The sequence below is a fragment of the Halichoerus grypus genome, chromosome 11 (genome assembly GCF_964656455.1).
Source record: "Halichoerus grypus chromosome 11, mHalGry1.hap1.1, whole genome shotgun sequence".
Taxonomy (NCBI): Eukaryota; Metazoa; Chordata; class Mammalia; order Carnivora; family Phocidae; genus Halichoerus; species Halichoerus grypus.
Genome location: NC_135722.1, coordinates 56,089,480 through 56,098,407, shown reverse-complemented (window position 1 = coordinate 56,098,407; position 8,928 = coordinate 56,089,480). Strand labels below are relative to the sequence as shown.

The 8,928-nt window shown below is 40.7% G+C and overlaps 1 long non-coding RNA gene across 1 annotated transcript; it reads left to right on the top strand.

Annotated features, from left to right (window-relative positions):
* The first annotated feature begins 484 nt into the window (after positions 1–484).
* On the top strand, positions 485–7,807 carry LOC118523429 (uncharacterized). The gene is made up of 4 exons (XR_013442481.1): positions 485–656; positions 2,497–2,716; positions 3,717–3,838; positions 5,783–7,807. It is a non-coding gene; the product is annotated as an uncharacterized LOC118523429 (long non-coding RNA).
* Positions 7,808–8,928: the final 1,121 nt, after the last annotated feature.

Sequence of the window (8,928 nt, the reverse complement as noted above, 5' to 3'; positions counted from 1 at the left end):
TGTCAAGGGCATGAAGAAATAAAAGGTGGGGTGAAGTGAGGAGGGACAATTCTAAATTTTAAAACACTCAAAAGACATAACCATCAAATGCAATGCATGGACCTCATCTGGATCCTGATTTTAATGAACCAACGATAACAAAGATATTTCTTAGATATCAGGGAACTATGAAAATGGTCTAAGAATTAGATGATATCAAGGAATTGTTACTGTAGCTAGGCATGTTCCTGGCAGCATGGTTATGTAAGAAAATATTTATCTATTTTAGAGATGCAAAATGAAATATCTAGAGACAAAATAACATGAGGTCTGGGATTTGCTTTAAAACACTATGCACAAAAGGAGAGGGATGGATGAAGGCGGTGTGGTCAAATCCTAATGCTGCTGAATCTGGGTAATGGGTATTTTTTATACTACTCTTCTAATTTCGTTTTTTGTGTTTTTTTTGAAATTTTCCATAGTAAAAAGGATCAATGGAGACAAGCAAAATAGAAATCAGTTCAACTCGATTCTTATAGATGGAAAGACATGGAAAAAGTTATTACAAAACAGACTGACTTGCTATGTTTGTCATTGTGCCCTGGGCAGTGCCAGCACATCTGACGTCAGTGATCACACCTCGCATGATGTGACCTCGGTGGAAGGAAGGGCTGCTGGTAGGTGTGACAATTCTTTCTCATATCTCCTTTTTGCGAGCACCTGAGGTGGCACCTCAGCAAATCTAAGCAGAGTACGGAGCAGTTTGCAATGTTCTTTTGCATCAAAAAAAAAAAAAAAAAAATCACACTTGATATCTTTGCTGATCCACTGGGGAATAATTTTTGGTCCTGTAAGTACATCTCAAGATTTAAGTGGAACTCGGAAGAACTTAACAAGTGTGTTGATTCTGTACAGCTTGCCCTTCATCCCCCCTCTCCTGACACTTCCTCTGTGCCTGTCCTGTTTGAATAAGGGTGCTGGGTGAGGAAAAAAGAAACTTTTTTTTTAGATGAGGATTATAAGAATTAGGGATGCAATCACAGCACCCACTCTCCATTCCAGAACCTGGGGCCAGCCAAAAGTATCAGTGGATCAGTTTTCTTTCCCACTGGACTCAGCTTCTTGCCACACCGCTCCAGGTAGCACCATATTGATGAAGTCATTCTTACTCAAAATGTCTTCAGACTGAATTATAGAATAAAGTATTTGCCTCGCTGCTTTTTAATTTCTACAGTGGAACAAACAAGAAGAAAAACATCTTGAATAGAAGCTCAAGGAATTTGGATTAGATTAGATTCAAGGAAGAACCTCATGTGAGGAAGTTAAAATCTGGAACAGTTATGCTACTTAGATTATGATATTTTCCCTAAAAGACCTACTAAAACTGGACAGATTCTTATTGTCTGGAATGGTCAAGGACTAACGATGTTGATAACCATCTTTTGGCCCATGTCAGGGCATCTAGCATTTTTGCCTGCCCATTATCTCTTTCACCTCCTCCTTATAATAGAAAATTCTTTCCTTTGGAGAAATCTATGTTTGGGTAGGGCTGCTGCTTCCCTTCTACATTTGGTTTCAACTGTGCCTGAAGTAAGATTCAGTCTTGGAGAATTTAAATATGAGCAACAGGGGTGCCTGGCTGGCTCAGTGGTAGAGTGTGCAACTCTTGATCTCGGGGTTGTAAGTTCGAGCCCCATGTTGGGTGTAGCGATTACTTAAAAATAGAATCTTAAAAAATAAATAAATATGAGCCACAGTAAATTGCCTCCTCCTCCCCCCCTCCCCCAGTTAGTTTGGATTGTGTTAATGTCATTTCTAGGGAAATTCTTGATTTGCATGGCATGTGACATGCTTCAGTTCATTCCATTAACATGTATTAAGCTGTTGCAGTCATTTTGACACCCTGGAGATACAGAAAGGAAAGACAACCTTTGTTTCAAGGTGTTCATAGTTAAAGAGACAGTTATGATACAGTAGTAATGTAGTAGATGAAATAGTACTTAACAGTTCCAAGCACTGTTTTAAACATGTTGCATATACCAACTTATTTAATTCTTACAATTCTTTGAGATAGGTCCTGTTACTTTTTTCATTTTTGAGATAGGGAAAATGAGGCACAGAGAGGTTAAGGAAATTGCCCAAGTTTACCCAGTTCAGGAACAGAAGATCTGGGATTTAAACCAGGGTAGCCTGGCTTTTAGCCACTACATTCTAGAGCCTCATTATCCCTAAGGGTCAGTGTAGGAGCTATTTTGGAGAATAATCAATTCTAATGGCTGCCATTCATTAAATGCTTCCTCTGTACCCAGTCATGTGCTAGGTGCATTTCGGCCTTAACACATGAAGTCTTTTGAAGGATTTGATGCAGCAAAGATGATTTATTGTATAGTTGAGGGAACTGAGGCTCAGAGAAGTTAAGTGACTTGCCCAGATCACACAGCTAAGTGGCAAAGTGTGATTTGGTCCAGTCATGTCTACCTCTAAAGACTTTGCTCTTTCTGTCACATTTCTCTCGAGGACCTTACCTTCCAGCTTTTCCATGAGAGGTGTAACATCTAGGAGGCTGGTGACTGGCTGCCAGTGACTGGGAGAGGAGATCAACCCTGGGAGTCCTCTAACATCAGAGAGTACGCCATATTTTGTTCCCAGCGGTACTCTTGCAATTTGTGTATACCTTGCAACCTGACACTCCTGAGAATATATCTGCTGTGCTCCAGGAGAGATTAAGAAGCTCATGGTAAGTGTTCTTTTGGGAGAATAAGAAGGTTATTTTTTTATTTTTGTGGCAGCCACTCAAATGTTGAAGGAGGAGAAAGTTGCTTTTGTTTTACTTCCTGCCCTCAGGCCGAACATGTGACTAAGGCTCTTGGATAAGGTATGTGTCAGATATCCTGAGGACCAAGTGCACATTTAATTAGAAGACCAGGCAATAAAAGGGGTGTTTTGGTGGGAGATTTTCTATGATCCGTAACAGGCATCTTTGTCTAGTAAAACCACCCCCAATATAGGAGAAGCTCTCATGTACTTTCATGGAACCAACTCAGAGGATTAACTTCTGGAAAAGTTACCAGCTAAGGCACACTTGTGTATTACTGCACTCAAACATTTGAGTGCTTACCAAGCTTTTTAGATAGATCAACTACCTAAATCCTTATAACAGCGCCATTTACAAGCAAGAAAAATATGGCACGAGGAAGGTAAATAACCACATCAATGGAGTTAGATGTTTATCAGGAGTCAATGCTGTTTGCTAGCAAACTCAATTTTTCTAGGCACATGTGGTATAATTTAATTAAATGAGTGTAAACCTGTGAAATATGAGTGTAAAAAGTTGAACTATTATTTCTATGGAAACTAAGTCGAATGCTTTGGAAAGACTTGAGAACCGTGTACCCCCCCAAATTGCTATTGAATTAGGTGTGAGCAAGACCATGCTCTTTCCTATCTCTATGACTGTTCTTGTTGCTGCTAATTAGGTCTTTCTCATCTTTCCCTCCTTCAAATGCATCCTCCAGGTTGACCTTCTAAGAAGCCTTCTCTGGTAGCCTGTGTTGTACCAGTGGGTTACTCATTAGTGGCAAGTTGCTTAATTTCTCTGAGCCTTAGGAGTCTGCATCAGTGAAATGATCTACCTTGCAGGTCTGTCATGGAGATTAAGTGAGATGAGGCTTGTAAAGTTACCTGGCCCATAACAGGTACTCAACAAATGGCAATAATTGCGATGTGCTTGGTTCTAGGCTGGGGCTACAGAACGGGTGAATGAGAGAGCCCCCTCCCACAAGAAACTGCAGACTAGCCCATGACTGCCTGCTTTTGGTTTCACTTGCCCTGTAGCGAGCTGAAGCAGATTTTCACAAATGTAAGTGGAAAGTTTTCTAGACATTTTTAGACCCTGACACCATTATGTCATCCAAGTTTTCAGTTAGCATTTGAATAGCTCATCCTGAAGGCCCAGAGGGCATCAGCACAGAACCTTTCCAGATACAACTTTCTTATACTTCAGCACAAAATGATTTGTCCTGATTCTTAAAGGGGCCATTGGAATGGCTGCAAGAGAAACGGGTTTCGATTCCTGGAAGCCACATGGAGCGGGCTCTGGAATCTTGTCACGATGAGTTCAAGTCATGGCTCTACCATTCACTGGCTCTTTGACCTCAGAACGGTTACATGATGACTCTGAGCATCAATTTCTTCATCAGAAAAATGAGAGTAACAATTCTTATTTCAGAAGAGGGTAATAAGAAGCAAATGAGATGAAGCGTCAAGTGTCCAGCACAGTGCTTGGCATATAGTCAATATCTAATTCACGTTAGTTTCCTAGTAGGTGAATATAAGTAGGTAGGAATGTAGTGGGCACGCATCTAACATGTGAGCTAAGGAAGTGCAAGCAGGCGTTCTTCAATGCTTTCTTTGTGCTATTGTCAAAAAGACTCTAGTCTGGACAGCCCATTGGTCTGACCTTGCACGTGGTCTCTTCCTAGTTTACCAGAAGACATGACTAATAATCAAATACTTATTCCATTACTTAGCTTTCAGGGCTGTCTTGAGTGAGGTAATCAGCCTCTGGGAGCCTCAGTGTGTTTCTTTATAGCACGCAGATACAAGTGCCTACCTTCCTGGAGTGATGAAAGGAACAGAACTAAAGACACACACCTGGGGCAGTGTGGACACTCACAGGTGCCCGAGGAAATGCAGCTAGTAATAGCAGACGTAGCAGGAGGCCCTCTTTCTGAGCTAGAAGTGGGCCAGTTGATCCAAAAAGTTGACACAAGCAGGAAATCTCAAAGCAAAATCCCTCCCCATGCCCTATAGTACCACTAAGATCATCAAACCTGTTCATTTCATCCCTCATGGTAGCTCCCATCCCCACTCCTGGCCTGTATGGTCGTCGTGAGTCACCCACCTCCCAATGCTAGAAACACTGCTCCAGACAGAAAGTTTGATCTGCAGCCTTGCTGGTTTTCCTGCTCACAGAGACCACATCCATGGCCACAGGCTGAAGTCGGAGGAGAAGAGAGTGGGGGTGGCAGTCACTGTGGACCACAGAAGAGGAAGATGTGGGGAAATCTGAAATGCAGGGGAGGTGGCTGGGGAGAAGTGGAGGGAAGAGGAACCGTGAGGTGGGAGCTGCTGTGGGGACCAGCTGTCCCTCGTGCTGCCGTCTGGAGTGCACCATCCACCGCCTGCAGAATTGGGCTGGTCCCTGAGCATCTGGTTTGGAGTGAGTGCTTTTGCCTTGGAGGCCTTGACAAGTTTTCTTTCCCCGTCTGCCCCTTCACATGTTGGCAACATTGACTCTTGTAAGCCCCAGAAAATGGGGTGAAGGGATGTGGACTCCTGGAGAGGTGATGGCATCCTGGAGGGAAACCCTTGCCCCTGTGAAACTGAGACGAACAGAACCAGGTTTGGCCTTGCCTCCCTGTTGGGATGGTGTCATGTAACATGGTAACCCCGCCATGTTATGCATATTGCAAATTGCAAACTCTATGGATTTAGGACTCTGTGTTTCTAAGTCAAACTGGAGACAACCTCCACTCTGAACTGGAAACGTACAGTTAACGCAAAATCCACCTGCTCGTATTGTAATCAAACGCACACTTCTGACTTAGTTGTTCTTGCAGTTTATAATTAGACCGTGTTGTCAGAAAAAAAAAATTGAAAGCAGCTGTGTTTCAGTGCTATTCAGATCTGTGACTGACCCAGTTTTCAAAAATTAAAAATGTGGCATTGGTATTCATCACATCTTTGCGCCTTGCTCACATTCCTTTTTTTTTTTTTTTTTTGCCTTGCTCACATTCTTAAGATGAGCATTGAGAAGTGTTTTCTGAGCTGTGAGCTTATGGAAGAGGAAGGGCCTTGTGGCTTAGGACACTGACCAGCCCTCAAGCAAAATTCCAGAGATACAGCTCTTCCTGAGATTTACCTTCGCTTGCTGAAAGGAAGATGGCAAAATAGACCTCTCCAAAGGGTAACCGTGAAAGCCATAAGAATCAAAATAGTCATGGAGTTGTTTACGCTGGTGTTCTCAGTGTTTTTGCCACCACTACCCTCATGATAGCAGTGAGCTACAGAGCTGAACCCTTACTCAACTCTCCCATCCCATCCCTGTGTGCAGAGAGCCTGGCTTCCAGGATCCTCCCCAAGCTGTGCAAGAAAGTTGGTGGTTTATTCTAAAGGAATGGAATGAATGAGGATTCTCCTCTGTGTCTGGTCTTTAGGATTTCCAAACAGAATGGCTCTTTCTCCCCTGCATGTTATAAAGCACAGCTCTCAGCCTTCCTACACAGTAGTCTCAAGCAGCTCTCCTGTCCTCTCATTCTTGGGCATGTGTACACCATCAAAGATGGCCAGATGGGGGGCAGGGGGGGATGGGATAACTGGTGATGGGCATTAAGGAGGGCACTTGATGGAATGAGCACTGGGTGTTATATGCAACTGAAGAATCAGTAAGTTCTACCTCTGAAATTAATAATACACTATATGTCAACTAAATTGAATTTAAATAAAAAAAAGATGGCCAGACATTTAAGTAAGACATAAAGGACAAGAAAAACTGACAGAAAAAAGTAATAACACCAGAGGAAGCCAAGATAACTCAGCAGAACAAACCAAAAAACTGAATAAACACATTTAAAAGGATCATCTAATTAGTATGCTCATAAAAGATGTTGCATCTGCAAAATAAGAACAGGTTGCTATGAAAAAGAAAAACTCAGAGTGCAAAATAGAGGCTTTCCTAAAGTTGACAACAATCCTAGTAGTTTATGTGACATCACCTAAAGTGATCTATGAAGCAAAAAGGAACTTTTCTAAGCTATTAGCTACAAAGAACGAATTCTGGTCAACCATGGGAACTGAATTATCTTTCTCTTCTCTCTTTTGAAAATGATATTACAAAATCATTATCCTATGAAGAGGCTATCAAAAAGTAAGCAACTGAAGTCATAGGGAAAAAAGTATATAGAGGTGTGCCACTCAGTGAATTAGTAAAAGTTTTGCATTTCTTTGGCTGTCAGCTTTTATTTTTTAATTTAAATTTTGTTAGTTAACATACAGTGCGATATTGGTTTCTGGAGTAGAATTCAGTGATTCATCACTTACATACAATACCCAGTGCTCATCACAATAAGTGCCCTCCTCAATACCCATCATCCATCTAGCCCATCCTCCAGTCACCTCCCTCCATCAACCCTCAGTTTGTTCTCTATTGTTAAGATCCACTTATGGCTTGTTTCCTTCTCTCCTTTTTTTCTTTGCCCCTTTCCCATATGTTCATCTGTTTTCTTTCTTTTCTTTAAATTCCACGTATGAGTGAAATCATATAGTATTTGTCTTTCCCTGACTGACTTATTTCACTTAGCATAATACACTCTAGCTCCATCCACGTTGTTGCAAATGGCAAGCTTTCATTCCTTTTGATGGCTGAGTAATATTCCATTATCTATCTATCTATCATCTATCTATCTATCCATCCTACATCTTTATCCATTCATCAGCTGATGGACACTTGTACTCTCTGCATAGTTTGGCTATTGTTGATAATGCTGCTATAAACATCGGGGTGCATGTACCCCTTTGAATCTGTATTTTTTTTTTTTTTTTTTGAATCTGTATTTTTGTATCCTTTGGGTAAATAGCTAGTAGTGCAATTGCTGGATTGTAGGATAGTTCTATTTTTAACTTTTTGAGGAACTTCCTGCTTTTTAAAAGTTGTGATGTGTTGTGATTTCTTTTCTCATTCTAAATAAAAATTTACTGTTATATATAATTTTGCTTTCATAACTTAATATCTATCTTCTTAGTGTATGTGTTGCCAACGTGAGTACAATATTCTTTTCAGGTCCCATAAAACTTGCATGTGCCCCTAGCAGTGAGCTACATTGCTTGTGGATAGAACCCAGAAGGCGGCAAACAAGCTGCAGAAGGATATATGCTGTAAGAATTCAATTCAGACACCTTTCAAACACAGGACTCACATTATTTAGTGTTTATAGCTGCACATACTGGTAGTAAAAGTGTGAAAACATATGCTGGAAGATACACACCTGATTTGTGAGAATAGTGGCCGGAGGGTATGGGGTACTCTATTTCTTACTTATTTTCTGAAGCAAAAATGAAAAAATGTTACCATATCTGAGTGAAGGATACATGGATGTTCCATTATTCTCAGTGATTTTCTCTTTTCTATTCAAATTGTGCAATTGTAAAGTCAGATTCCCTCCGAATTTGGAGAGCACCGTTAACAGTTTTCCAGTGTCCAGTATTTGTCATGACAAATTTTGTCAGTCAGGTGGCATCGTTTGCAGGTGGCCTGCTTTTCCTCTCTGTCCCTGTGGTCCTACTACTTCACAATGATCTGTCTGCCTGAAGACCTTGGGTCCCTCATCATGCTAGGCTTCTGTGAACTTTCTAAGTTGAGGACTGCTGTCCTTCAGCTCCAAGTACTTATTCTATTAGTCCTCCGTCAAATTTATTCTTGCCATTTCTGTTCTTTTTCTGGATCTCCTGTTAGTCAGATGGTAGACTTCCTATTTTTGTCTCACATGTTACTCAGGTTTTTTCCCCTTATTTTATGGAAGATTTCTTTTACCATTTTATAACCCTTCATTGAAATTTTGGCAATTATATTTTTAACTTCCAAGATTTTTTTTTTTACTCCTTCATAACATCTTGTTTTATTTTGTGGATGCTCTGTTGTCTATGAAGATATTAATAAAATGGTTTTAATTATAACAGTTGTTTCATTTTTGTGTTGTTTGTGGTTGGAGTAGTTTAAACACATATACCAATGTGGATTTTTCTTTTTCTTAAAAATTTTCTTAAAAATTTTATTTATTTGTTTGTTTGTTTGGTTGTTTATTTAATTAGAAAGTGGAAGGAGGGGCAGAAGGAGAGAGAGAATCCCAAGCAGACCCTATGCTGAGTGAGGAGCCCCATGAGGGGCTCAAT